Source organism: Macrobrachium nipponense, chromosome 31, assembly GCF_015104395.2.
Source record: "Macrobrachium nipponense isolate FS-2020 chromosome 31, ASM1510439v2, whole genome shotgun sequence".
Classification (NCBI taxonomy): Eukaryota; Metazoa; Arthropoda; class Malacostraca; order Decapoda; family Palaemonidae; genus Macrobrachium; species Macrobrachium nipponense.
Genome location: NC_061093.1, coordinates 26,770,370 through 26,785,020, shown reverse-complemented (window position 1 = coordinate 26,785,020; position 14,651 = coordinate 26,770,370). Strand labels below are relative to the sequence as shown.

The 14,651-nt window shown below is 37.7% G+C and overlaps 1 protein-coding gene across 14 annotated transcripts in view; it reads left to right on the top strand.

The window, feature by feature from the left end:
• Positions 1-14,651, top strand: part of LOC135206707 (insulin receptor substrate 1-B-like) — a 177,834-nt gene that overhangs the window by 77,065 nt on the left and 86,118 nt on the right. The window contains exon 1 of one of the 14 annotated variants that reach the window (XM_064238149.1): positions 8,526-8,544. The exons of the other annotated variants lie outside the window; for them this stretch is intronic. The gene's annotated coding sequence lies outside the window, so the exon portion shown is untranslated. Of the gene's footprint in view, positions 1-8,525; positions 8,545-14,651 lie in introns of those variants that run through there. 14 annotated transcript variants of the gene reach the window in all.

The following is a 14,651-nucleotide window of genomic DNA, read 5'->3' as shown; positions in this document are numbered from 1 at the left end:
CGAATTGGTCCTTGCCCAGTGCGGTCGTTCTGATGGTCCTCTTCAACAGCATAGGCGCCGGCAGCATCGGTTACTGGAGGTAGCCGAGTTACCTGAACGGGAGAAAGAGAGGCAAACCGCAGCATCAGATGTGGCTAAAGAGACAACACTCTCATAATGTTCTTTATTCTTAAACCTTTAATTTATACTGGACGACCGGTTCCATTGTTTTAATAACAAGTCACTTGATTTTTGACTCCTGCTTTGTTTACTTCGCTGTAAGTTATTTCAACGTGTCAGATTGATAAGGGAAACCGTACAGATTCCCGAAAGCATCTTTCTGTTTTAAACTTAAATATATGTAATTAACATAAATGTGGATTGTTTCTCATTTGAAGACTGTGCTACTATGCGGAATTTGAATAATCTTAATGATACGTTATAATCATGAATTCGGTATTTCATGATAAAACAGGTGATTGCTGTAACATTTCATAATTTCTACTTAAATTAATATATATATATATATATATATATATATAATATATATATATATATATATATATTAGAATATATAATATATATATATAATTTTGAAATGGTTGCCCCCTCTGAACTTTTTCTGGATCCGCTAGAGACAAAGATGAAATCTTTATTAAATGATATGTGTATGTATTTGTGTGTATGCAAATAATAATAATAATAATAATAATAATAATAATAATAATAATAATAATAATAATAATAATAATAATACGACCTTGGAATTAAGGACAAAAATAGTTTGTCATAATAATAATAATAATAATAATAATAATAATACGACCTTGGAATTAAGGACAAAATAGTTGTCAGTGACTTGCTCTTTTGAACTGTTTATCGGTGCATATAAACGAACCGCAGATATACAAACACGAAGTATTATTCACGTAAATATAATCCCAGTCCGTTAAATAAGTGTTCAAATGCATGTCAACTTCGTTTAATTAATTAATATATAAAAGAGCAATACTAGACGGGTTGAACAGAGAAAAACTCGACCTTAAGTTTGAATACCTAATATCTTCCTGTGGCCTCCAGTGTGTGACACGTGTTGAAATGCTCACCATTCAATTGTAATAAGATCGTATGTGCATGTGTGCTTGTAGGGTTGCGTACAGTATTCTAATGCAGAAAAGCGAAAAGATTATATATAATATATTATACACACACACCACACACACACACACACACACACACACACACACACACACACACACACACATATATATATAATATATATATAATATATATATATATATATATATATATATATATTATATATATATATATATATATATAATTTCGCTATGTTTCCTGACTTCTCGAGTCATAAGCTGAATTAGGTGGTGTAAATACGTAAATGAGCGTGAAAGGAATTCCTACAAGCCGAACGGAGCTGCCTAAGTATGGCATGTCAACTACCATGTTGATAGACAAGAGGGCAACTGCAGCGCCAACTACGAAATATACATATATACATCCCTTAACTTCTGGCAGTGACCAAGTTCCACTTGGATGCTGAGGGAAGGCAAGTTTGAACTTGTGGTTGAAGCCCTCGGAATTTCATTAGATTGACAGTTGATTTTATGTAACGCATTTGTTTGACGTGAGACCTGGTCATCATGGAAAATAAAAAGTTGTCTGTTCCTGATGCGACTCGGGGCTAAACCTAAGAATGTTTTAGTGGGTGGGCACTCGACTTTTTTTCCGTTTTTTTTTTTTCAGTCATTGCATGTAAAATATCATACGTGTATAGTGTGCACGTATTTTAGATGTATGTATAATTTATCAATAATTGTTCATAAATAATGAAAATGTTATTTAGTAGAACACCTTTTCCGTCATATTTTTGTGAATGTTTATTTTTTAGCTACAGCAAGAAATAGTTTTACAAATTCTGTCGTTATCAAGAAGTAGTTTTATTGATATTTAAATCACCCACAGACCTTTTGGGCTTAATTATAGTGGGTGGACAATTGATTTTTGTAGGTGGGTAGTCGCCCACTTAGTTAGCATGTTACGTTTAGGCCTGTGATACGTCGAAAGAAGTGGGGAAAAAATATCAAAACCTTTGCGAGAATGAGGAAGTTTCAAAACCTTTGCGAGAATGAAGAAGTTTCGAAGGTGTTTGTGAACGCATTGCAGTCATCTTTAATGTATAGCGAAAGAGATCTTAGACGAGTGTGTGTCTGCTGCATTGAACGAATTGCTGAGAAAATTATGATGGTCGGTTTAAAAAGCGTTGGAAGATTGTGTAAATTTCAGAAGGGTTTGCTGAACCCATGAAGACACATGAAGTCGAACATATGGCTGTCATTTTTAATGTATATCGAAAGATACAAAGAAACAGCCCGTTTGAACTGCATGAAACCGCAATGTGGGCAGCGGGTGGCAGAAGGCTTGTGCCATGGGGTTCCCTCATTACGGGCACCGAGGGCATGGTCACATCCTGGATGTCGTCCATCGGTAGGTCTTTGTTGACTCGTTGACGGGTATAGGTCTTATTGAAAGAGCTTGCACGAGTGAGGACGAGTTTATCCGCATTTAGGAATTGGGCTCGGGATGAATCAAGTCGGTTTGCAAGGAGTTTTGTTAATGCCGTTGGGGAATCCTGGTTGAGAGGAATCCTGGTTGAGAGGAATCCTGGTTGAGAGGAATCCTGGTTGAGAGGAATCCTGGTTGAGAGGAATCCTGGTTGAGAGGAATCCTGGTTGAGAGGAATCCTGGTTGAGTGCAGAGGTGGCCAGACTTTTGGGCTTCGAGATCGACTCTAAAGACTGAAACTCCTTTACGAACTACCATACTACATAATCACATTATTACGCTGGAAAAGAATTTCAAACCATGCGTACAATTGCCTTGTGTCTATATATATATATATATATATAATATATATATATATATATAATAGCCTATAATTTATAGCTTGTGTTTTTGTTTGTTTATATAGGATTGAGGGAACGGCGATCGGCCAACCAAGTGGCCGCGATCGACTGTATGGCCACCTATGGTGTAGACTTTAAAGGGTGATGCTCAATGCCTGTTGTTATTTTTTATTCAGGAGATGAACCCTTTACACGTGGAACAAGCCCCACAGGGGCCCATTAACTTGAAATTCAAGCTCCCAAAGAATATGATGTAAGAAGTAAGAGAAGGTAACGGGAAGTATTAGAAAAGCAGAGATATATAGAATGAGAAGTTCGACAGCGTGGAGCGTTTTCTGCATTTTGATGTTACTGTTCAGCAAATCTGGTTGCTCTGTGCAGGAGAATGGGATCAAGGGTCAATTTCAGTGTGAAAGATGAGTGTATTACATTTGTATAGAATAATTAGGTCAAGATACTTAGGCCACGGCGCACCTGTGGAGTGAGATGTGAGAAAAGCTTGTACTGATTAAAGGAAGGTTTCCATTTTATAGGTTTGAAGAGAGAGAGAGAGAGAGAGAGAGAGAGAGAGAGAGAGAGAGAGAGAGAGAGAGTTTTTTCAAGGAATGTCTCTGTTCCATTCGATATGGGTGAGAAATAGCTGCGCGCATTCTTTCGCTGATGTTCTTCACACAGTATTTGGCACAATATTGCCTATCCTCATTAACTGAAAAGAATATAATGCTTTAAACGGTTTGATAGATTTTGACTCGATTTCCGTCATTATTTTCGTCCGTGACAACGTCCCTATTCTCCTATCCCTTGTGCCCTCTCAGAGTTCCGTACATTCAACCCTTTATCCTTGACTCTCATTGTGCCTTATCTCTTAACCCTGTATTTGCACACGATTGAACGGTACAAGTCCCTCCTTTCGTGTCACCTCTGCACCGTCGTCTGTACCGTCAGTCTCTTTCGAGGCTTTCTTCTTCATCCATCAGCTGTAAGTTGCGAGAATATTCGAACCAGACAACGTAATACAGTCTAGTTCATCCAAGGAGACTTTTAAACGTAATACAGTCTGGTTCATTTTAGGAGACCTTTTTTTTTTAAGTATCAGTCTAATTCATCCTAGGAGACTTTTTTTTATTACCTAATACAGTCTAGTTTTTCCCAGGAGACTTTTTTTTCAAAAACTTAAACACAGTCTAGTTCATCCTTGGAGACTTTTTTTAAGCGTATACATTCTAGTTCATTCTCAGAATTTTTTTTTTTTTTTTTTTTTTTTTTTTTTAGAATTAGAATCTAGTTTATTCTTTGGAGACTTTTTTTTAATTTTTAACGTAATATGATCTACTTCATTCCAAGGAGACCTTTTTTTTTTTTTTTTTTTTTTTTTTTGTAATAGTCTATTTCATTCCCAGGAGACTTTTTGAAACGTAACGCAGTCTAGTTCATTCCTTGGAGATTTTTTTTTTTTAATGCAGTCGAGTTCATTCCTTGTAGACTTTTTTTCTTTAATTAATACAGTTTAGTTTATTGCTGCAAGACTTTTTCTGTCGTTATCAGTGTGTTTGTTATCGGAATTATGCATTTATGTTGAAATGACACTCAGCATTCAACAAAACCAATTTGGGTGTGGGTATCACTTCAAACTTTTATTATTAGAATTTCAAATTTGTTCATGTAATTATTCCCTCATACAGAAAACTTACTTGTGTCCATGTTAGTCTTCTCATGAATTACTGTCACATTTTGTAGTTGTTGGTGGTGTCGTTTTTCTCACTTCTCTTAATTCAAGAAAAGTTATATGAAAGGCAGCTCCTCAGGCCAGTAGGCCTCTTAATAAATGTAATATGCAATATCCATTGCTCTTTATAGTGTCTGTGATTCCCACTAAGTTGGCCTCGCTGTATGTTATAAATAATATTTTGGTCCTTGATTCAGGGCGTTCTGGTTACTCTCGAACGTCGAGTCCCTCAGAGGCTTCGCATTTCAGGTCACTACAGATTAGTTTTTTCCTCATTAGAAATGAGTGACTGTTGATCTAAGGTTGCTGTGGTACAGAACTGCAAGTTTTAGGCCTTTCTACAAGCTTTCATTTACCTCTCTCTCTCTCTCTCTCTCTCTCTCTCTCTCTCTCTCTCTCTCTCTCTCTCTCTCTCTCTCTCAGAGGTTCTCTTCCCCTGAGGTTAGGTCCAAGTTTTTATTTTTCCATTTTATTTTCCTTGCTTCCTTCAGTTTCGCATGGATGAGGAGGTCTTCAGTTTGCTTTCTCTCCCCCTCCCCCCTCCCCCTTTCGTGTCTCACTGAGGAAAAAAATCAAAGCTGGATTAAAGGAAGGAAGGGAGGGAACTGGGTTTAAAGTCGCGTGGGCATTTTAAAGGAGTTCAGGAATAGAAGAAAGAGTTGGTACACATTTAAAGTTGCAAGACTAATGTAAATAAACAGAACTTTATAATATATATATATTATATATATATATATATATTATATATATATATTATATATATATATTATATATATTATATATAAGAGAAATACATTGCCATTTGCGGGTGTTGGATTCTAGAGTGACGATATTTAGTTCCAGATCAATAAAAGTTCCTGCATTTCTACGTCATCAACTTTTTTTATAATATGCGTTTGTTAGTTTTCATGAATGACAAGCCTCTCTTGTTTCGCATTTGTAGAATAGTAGTCCTCGACATTGTTTAAAATGTTGTATGGCTTTTACTAAGCAAGGCGAGTAAGAGATTTAGATTTGCCAGCTTTATGTTTTGTCAGTATACATCGGCTGGCGAGAGAGTTTTTCTTGTGTGTTCATTAGTTTTATCCCGAATTGAATTGGTGACCCTTACAGTGTTTGGAATTGAAGAGAATGTCAGAAGCAGAATACGGCGTTGAATTACAGATCTTTTAAGAATCATGTAGCCTATGATTTCAAGTTCTAACATTAATAGCGAGCAAAACTTCCCTTTGGATTTTAATGTGTTGTAATATTGCCGTGGCGTTAATGCACGAATGTGCGCAAAATGAAATGTCAAAGAGCGGCGTTGGTACGTGTTACCTTTTTCCCAGTATGTAGTACGTATAGGTTCTTATTGAGCGTGCGTCGAGGCATGATGTGATTTTTATATAATATATGGAAAGATTATAGTTCCGACTGTATATACGTACAGTAAGCGATGTAACGAGTAGAATTTAACTCATGATATTTATAGATAGATTACAGTTTACGTATAGTTCTCTGCAAGGCCTTGGTTCTCTGTATAGTCAGCAGGCGATATGAGAACTAGAACGTAAGTCTGGATTTGCAGCAGGCTATACAGTGACTAAAACGTAAGTTTCTACTTGCCCCCAGTAATGTCATGACTAGGACTTAAATCTTTGTACAGTAAGCGAATGACAAGGTCTGAAAAAGGTGTTCCGCATTGAGAAAGTACAGGAATTTTAGGTTTGGATATTATTTTTGATTTATTTATTAGAATGAAAATGTAAAAAGTAAATAATGTGCTTGTTAACCAGTACAGAAAAATTATTTCTCATAAAATGCAGCATATTTATTTTAATTTTCTTTGGAGTAACAAGGCTCTATTTGACTGTAGATTTTAGCGCGTTTTAATTTTCGTTAAAAGTTAGGAATATAATGTTTACAACTTATGTGTGAGGGGAAAATCTGGCAGGCATCCTGAGTAAGTTGGAGGTCGGATCACGCTTGTTTTTTACGAGTCTCCAACATTCCGTGGTAGATCCAAGAGTCAAGATCTTGTTTGAAGAAGGTGGTCAGATGGGAATTCGTTCGTCACCAGCGGGTCACTGTTTCGCACGGTTCTTATATAGGAGAAACGGGTTTAATCACCGCTCGAATAAGACAGTTAACAACTGTTGTTTTTCTTCTCTTCCAGTGTATTAGTCAAGGTGGACTGACATGTAGATGTTTTAAACATGAAACATTACGCAATAGAACATACTGATTTGTATCAAACCGAACTTGATAACCGTCTTTATCAGAGCTGGACAAATTATTAAATAATATACTTCGTGTATCCGTGTGTACTAATAGTGTCCAACTATATATATATATAGTCCCATCTTAATGCTAAACTGTGTATCAGATATTTCAAGTCGACTAATGTCGTTACTATTGAACACTTCGCAGTTGTTTTGATGTCCACAAAATGCGTCAGAGTAAGGGACGAACTCTCGAGACCCTTCAAAGCTCCGTAATGATCGATTTAAAATTGCCATTGATGTATTCCACTTGAATTTATGAATAAGAAGAGTAATGGATGTTCTTCCTTAATGCTGAAATTAATGTCATGTTAATTGTTGCAATCGTTACGTCTGGAAGTTTTCATTGCGTAGTTTGTGAAGAAAACCTTGTTTTTTCATTTACTTTTTTTTTAATTGGGAGATTATTGAGGTTATTATACTAACCCACATTTACACCAGGCCAATTTGGAAAAAGTGTGTAAAGTAAACTAATGCAATTAATGCGCATTTTTCTCTCTCGGAATGTTAACCGTTAAGTTTATCGTGCTGCGTAGTAGGCATCTCTTATTTCTACGTTGCAGGAAATTTGTTCCCGTCATTGAGTTATTCCCGTCCATGTGTCCTTCGGCAAAGATGCACACGCACGACGTAAATTTGTAGACGTCATAGTCTAATTAGTCTGTGATATAAAAACGCGCCAGTCAAGCCTTCTCAAATAGCGGAGAAGAAGAAGTTATTGTATCAGGTATTACATCAGACTGTAGACTCCGCTGTCTTCCCCCTCCCCAACCTCTACCGTGGTCGCCCATGCTCGCCAAGGGACGGGGGCTGGCCTCCACCCTCCCTCTGCACCGTCCAGGTAGAGCAGACCTGCTGACACACTAAACACAACAACTGCGTCGTCATTATTGTCGTTGCTGTTTGCGTTTCTGTCCGTTATTTCCTCTTCGTAATGTTGCTGTTATTGTTGCTAGTGACGATGGCGATTTTAGTATGTGAATGCTGTTAATTAGGAGAGAAAAAAAAATTAGAGAAAAGGAGTGGGAGGGGGGGAATAATTTCATAGTGGCTAAATTTGGACGATGCATATTTGTTTTTAGTGTACTTTTCCATATTCTGAAAAGGAAATCGTGGATAAAAAAGTTTATGAAGATTCAATATGTACTACGTCTTCAGTCTGGGTCATCGACCTCCACTGCCAACGTTTACCTACCAAGAACGTACACGGAGATAAGAGTACTCGCATCAAGAAGCCGTAAATGAAAAGTGATGAAAAATAAGAAGTGAATAATACTGAATTTTATGTACGGAATTATATGGATGAGTATAATAGACCCACCCATACACCGTCCACGGTTTTAGACCGCAACCCAATTCAACACTTGGTTGAGGCTATTACAGTCATCTCGGCCTACCAAGTAATAACATTGGAACACTCAGCCTCAGCTCACTGGCTAAAACTTGGCGGGTACGGATCAGCAAGTGACAGCAACAACAGTATCATGACGGTGTTGTTATAGTCATGATGTTCATGAACCACGCTGGTCTGAAAATGACCTTGAGACTAATTGACGACGCTCAAACGACGGACTGCCAGCGGATCAAAAACGAATCCTTGTGCACTCTCCTTCGCCCTCTCCCAAGTACACGGGATCCAAATTGATAGGTACCACATAATAACCTATTTCATGTATCTGTTTTCATGTAAAGCTGCAGTCCAGAACTGCATTGTGTTGTAGTAGGGTGGAACGACTGGCTTTGTCATGCTGAATCAGATAAGTTGATGATGTCCCTTGATATCTTCCTTTGGACTTTCATGGCTTGCTTGGCACTAATGGCTGTAACATCGGTAGTATCTTCTAAGCATATAGTCTGATAATTTGTCATTTGAATTCTTTGATGTCAGAACGATTTAATAATAACTTTAGTGTACTTTTTCAAGAGACCAAACTACGTTTTTCCTTGAGGGGGACATTGTGAAAGGAGGACAACGACCTAGCTGAAATGCAGAAACCTCCATTTCTTATCACAGAAAAATTCTGTATCAGCATCAGCTGACGTCAGCCCAAACAGCAGAACTCCTAACACCGACATTTCATGCTCATTGTGTATAGTATATTCACGATATAGAATGACAAGGTAGTCCCGCTCTAGCAATGAGTTTGGGACTCATTTGCGCTTGTTATTTTGTGACGTCACGAATACCTACAGAGAAAGATTGGAGTGGCAGGAATCTTTAGAGGGGTGGCTTTAAGGTGACTGTAAATAAAACAAGAGGTTTTGCTGAGCAGTAGGAAAGATAGAGATAGAATAGTAGTACAAGAAAGAAGAGGCTCGATTATAAAACAGAAAAGTTTAAACACATAGGTATCTACTTTTAAGCCAAGAGGGAGAGTGTGAGGCTGAAGTTGACAGTAGGATAAAAGCTGCAAGGGGGAAGTGGAGAGAGGTAGCTGGAGTGGTATGTGATAAGAATGCCAGTCAAGCTAAAAGTCAAGATATATAACACAGTGATAAGACCAGTGTTAATGTATGGAGCAGAAACTTGGGCTCTAAGAAGAAAAGAGGAAGTAAAGCTTGAGAGAACAGAGATGAGAATGCTGAGGTGGTAATGGGAATATCGCTGCTTGAGAGATTGGAAAATTATGAAATAAGAAGGACAGGGTTAGTAAAAATTACAGAGATGATAAGAGAGTCACGATTGAGATGGTATGGGCATGTGTTGAGGATGGATGACGAGGAGGGAGTGAAGAGGGCTTGGGAGGAACCCGTTAGAGGAAGATCAAGAGGGAGACAGAGAATTAGATGGCGAGGTAAAGTAAAGGAAGATATGGAGAGAAGAGGTTTGGTGGAGGATGATGCCTTCGATATAAGGCAGTGGAGAAGGCGCATCAGGCAACCGACCCCTTAATGAACGGATAACGGTGAGAAAGATTTTGTGACGCCACGCAAACCTGTCAAAGCGGCAATTTACTGATGTAAACATAGGGATAGTTTCCCTTTGTTACACTTTGAAATGCGATTTGATAAATATCTTTCCCTTCTTTTGGTTGTTTTGCGGAATTTGTGTCCGTATCTGCTGTTATCCGTAACTACAGGGTTGTCTCAGCCAAGGTCCCTTGGTCTCAGACACAATATGATTAAGTAGTCTCACGAGGGACGGCTTACCATTTTACCGATTTTGTTAAACAACATTGGGCCTTGCTGTGTATGGTGCTGACCTGCATAGCTATGGGTTCCAGTGGTCTTGTCCAAGTGTACTCTGCATCTGCAACACCTTATTTACTTTTCTTATATATATAATACTTCTTAAAACAAAATCTTTTTAAGACTATGCTGTCGGTGTTGCTTCTTTATCAGGAGTGACTGCTTACTATGTTGGCGCTATGACGGTGTGAATCCGGTGTGTTCAGACTGAAACTTTAACTGCCTGTGTGTAAGAAAAACCTCAGTTTAAGTGACTTCGTCCAAACTTTCCTGTTTGGATTAATCAGTCAGAACTGAGAGTAGGTCAGTTATTTTGAATGGGTAAATGTTTGATAGGTAGGTTTGGTTGGGTCGGGAAATATCGAAATGGAGGAAGCTGCCTGACGAGTCCGTACATGGTCTGGTAACCGCATTTGTCCCGCCATCCTTCCCACAGACATTCAATCCTATTCTTTTGCTTGAATCCCCCGTAGGGCCTCACAGACACAGACTCTTGGGATATTACTGTCATTAATAGCCGTGTTAGTTTTACGCCAGTTATAATGGTAAGGTAGCAATTAAATGTATCTCATGAGAAAGGCAATTTTTTCTTTTTGAATTGAAATACATATTTATTGCGTATTTTTAACGAGGATTTGTTACGGTATAATATTAAACTTGTTTTCGACAGCCTTAACTTGTTTTTACTTGCAGTACAGTACAACTACTCGGCATCACATTGAATATAAAAACAGTATCCCACCCTTAGATAATTTTAATTACATGAATTCACATCTGTATGTTTAGGGCTACATAAATGTAGGCTGATGTTTTTGTAAGCTTCAGCGTGAATACTAATTTCCTTGCTGTGCAGTGGCCTGAATTCAGATACACATATGCTTACATGGGGAAACGTTGTTAAGGATGTCTGTATACTCTAAATTTGATCCTCTTATTACCTTAGTGTATACTTCAGTCCAAAATAATGTAAGCAACAATCATTTTTCACGTCCATGGAAATAATTAGCACTGGAGCTACTACTTCATTTGCCAAAGATGTTTGAATTTTCTTCTCCAAACCAAATGCATACTTCCGTATACGTGGATATATATATATATATATATATATATATATATATATATTATATGTATACATGGTACAGACATATACGTATACACAAACGCGCGCGAGCACACATATATAACAAGTTGTGTTTAGTGGAATACCATTTATTGATCTGGTTTCAAAATGTTCCGTGTAAATACTATTTAACACTGTGTTCTCCGTAACCATAAGATTTTTTTTTTTTTTTTTACAAATATTTCCCTTTGAATGCAGATTTACATTAATTTACTCGTGGTTTAATATTAGATAATGGTATATCCAGTTAACTGATAATTAGGATACCAGGTAAAAACAAGGAAATCATGGCTTTTGGTGAATAAGTGTACTAGCTACATCAATAATCTCTAGTTGTAGTCAATCTGTACCTCAAGTTTTTTCTGTACATGAATTCTAAAATGGTACAAATCTTTGGATTAATTTATCGAGAAGATACTGGTGAATCGTCTGATACCGAATTATCAGAGCAATTATTGTCGTGGCAGAGCAATTAAGTCCTATGAACTTGGGATATATGTGTCGGAAGATGGTGTGATTATTTGTCGCAGAATAGCTCAAGCAAGCAAAGAGAGCAGGTGTGTAAAAGATTAGTTGCCTAAGTTGCAGTATATGAAGCGATTGTTGAAGCAACTCTTCTGTATAGAAGAAGCAAGAATGGTAAATACGAATAAAAAAATGGTAGCCGTCGAGATGAATTAGAGGTAATAATTTTGCATGAGGGATCTGTTTCAGTCGGCGTTATCTTTTCCTCGTCAAAAGATTTCTGTAGCGATTATGGCCATTGTAAGGTCAGAAAATTATTATACATTTGAAAATTTTTGTACTCTACGTGATATAAACTCGTAAACATTGTTATTGTAAATCAACTCGTGCACATTTCTATTGCGTCACAAAGGCATTATCCTTTGTTTTTCGTTCATCATTGTGATTGAATAAGGTTTAGCATCCATTTTTATGTTAAATTAACGCCTGGTGCTATGAAAGTAGAAGTAGGAAGTCTCTTAAAACAACCTTTTAAATGAGCGGGATCGTTGCTACCAATGTCTTACTGACACCTGCCATATGGCTCTCGATCGGGGCCAGTGAAGTTTGCTGGAGTACGACGTCATAATGCTCTGTATATTCGATCATTCAGGAGGAAGTCTGCCATCTCCTGTTTTTATGGGATGATTCACCATAGTTTATCTTCAGCTTAAAGATTAATCCAAGAGTTTTTTGAAGTGACCTTTGCAAGACGCAGAAGTGGTAACAAAATCAATTTGTCTTAAGTAAGGTTCAGCAAAGTAGAGAGGAAACATTGTGCATGTGCTTTTGGTTCGTTCAGTCCGGTTCGTATTGGTCTAATTAATCAATTTGCCGATGAACAAAACAATTTCCTTCATTTTATATCCTATTGGTACATAAACCTGACTGGTTGGCTATGCGTAGGGAATCAATTACTGCACACTCGTGACGAGATGGGTTTTCTGTGACTTTGGTGATGTGTGGTTGTGCTGGGGATACGGGAAAGGGAGGGTGAGGAAACGGCATTGATCTCCTCCATGGGTTGACGTGTTGGTGCTTCGTACGTCTGGCACCGATAACAGCTCTGCCGTCAGAAGCAGCTGCGTGTTTACAGTAGCTCTCTCTCTCTCTCTCTCTCTCATCTTGACATAGTTCATGTTACAACTCTTCTCCTCCATTCATAGACGGAACATACTCCACTCCTTGATATGGTGCATGGTGTGAATCATTCTTTGCCTACCTGCAGTTACTTTTCGTTACGGTAATTTACGCAGTTAAGGATTGTCTTTGGGTTTCAAGGGTAAATAGGATTCAGTTTTGATCATCTTTCATTATTAGATTTGCCTTAGCGTGGGATGTTTAGCTGTCTTGTTTGTTGTTGGCAGTGTATGAATGCCATGCACGGAGTAATACATTTCACTACAGTATTTTGCTTAGGTACTGATTAAAACTAGCCTGTAAATGTGATATTAAATTTTATCACGGTAGGTTACGCTTACGGTATGGACAGCGTAGAATTTTTCGCTATTCTGGTATTCAGATGAAATCAAAATTAAACAAAGTACGGAATATCTTAACATAAAAATTTACAATAAAAACATAACATTATGAGTCATTCACCACAGAGTCATTCCGGTTGGTGGGAAGCACGTTACAGAAACAACAGGTAGTCCCATGCGCAGGTCCGGTGAATTTTATGTAAGCGACCATAATCAGTGACGTCACCCAAACCGGTCGAAGAAACACTTTACTGATGTAAACATAGGGATAATTGCCCGTTACACTTTGAAATGCGATTTAATAAATATATCTCCATTGATTTAAGCGGTTAATGCGATATGTAATATTGTAGTTCATGTGAATATCGACATGGGAGAAATCGAATAGGTGAAATGTTACAGAAATAGGTGTGTGTGTGTGTGTGTGTGTGTGTGTGTGTGTGTGTGTGTGAGAAACTGGAGACTGCTGTCATGGGATTTTTGGCACGGTTTTTTGAAACGTCCCTGCCTTGCCCTTATGTGCATTGGAACCTTGTTGTCATTATTATTTTAAAGTTCATTTCCTTTTGAAGTTGTTTGTTGGCTTGAGTCCCCCTTTCAGTTAATGTATTGTGTTAAATTTACATAGTTTAATTTTGCGATAAATTTGGGTTTCACATTTTTACAAAAGGAAATGAACTTTAAGACAGTTGACAACGAGGTCCCAATGCACAGGCAAGACAGGCAAGTTTAAAAAAATCCTGTGACATCAGTTTCCAGGATTCTGTCAGTCTGTAAAAATTTCAAACACACACACACACCTTCACCTTATTTGTGTAACTTTTTGCCTATTCGATTTCTCCAATATCAATATTCACGTGAACTACAATATTTCAGATGTCCAAAATCGCATTCACCGCTTAAATCTATGGAGGGACATTTATTAAATTGCATTTCAAAGTGTAACAAAGGCAACGTTCCCTATGTTTGCATCAGTAAATTGTCCCTTCGACCAGTCTGGGTGATGTCACAAAAGAACATGCACAAATTGGTCCCAAACTCGTCGCTAGAGCGGGACTAAATTGCTATTATCATTATTATATCGCGGTGGGAAGGTCTAATTATAAAAGAAATTACTTTGCTCTATTTATAACTACTTTATGATGTGCGTAAAGGCAGGTGGTAATGGCTTCTGCCAAGGAATAAGATGAGGGATTGGGAACATTTTATTTGGTGGACTTGGAGTACAGCTGGATAACTTTTTTTGGGGGGTGGGGGTGATATCGTTTCATTAATGAGATCTCCCTTTGTCTGTAGAAATTTGCACTAAATGCTTCCAGTAGTTACCAAATTTATGGGGACAAGGTGTTTTTTTTTTTTTTCTTTATTTTAAGATAGAAAAATTGAGATTTCTTTAATGGAAGGCTCACTGCTGGCATTTTCAGAGTGGTTGCTTCCTCTCTTGCGTTCGGCAGTGTTAAA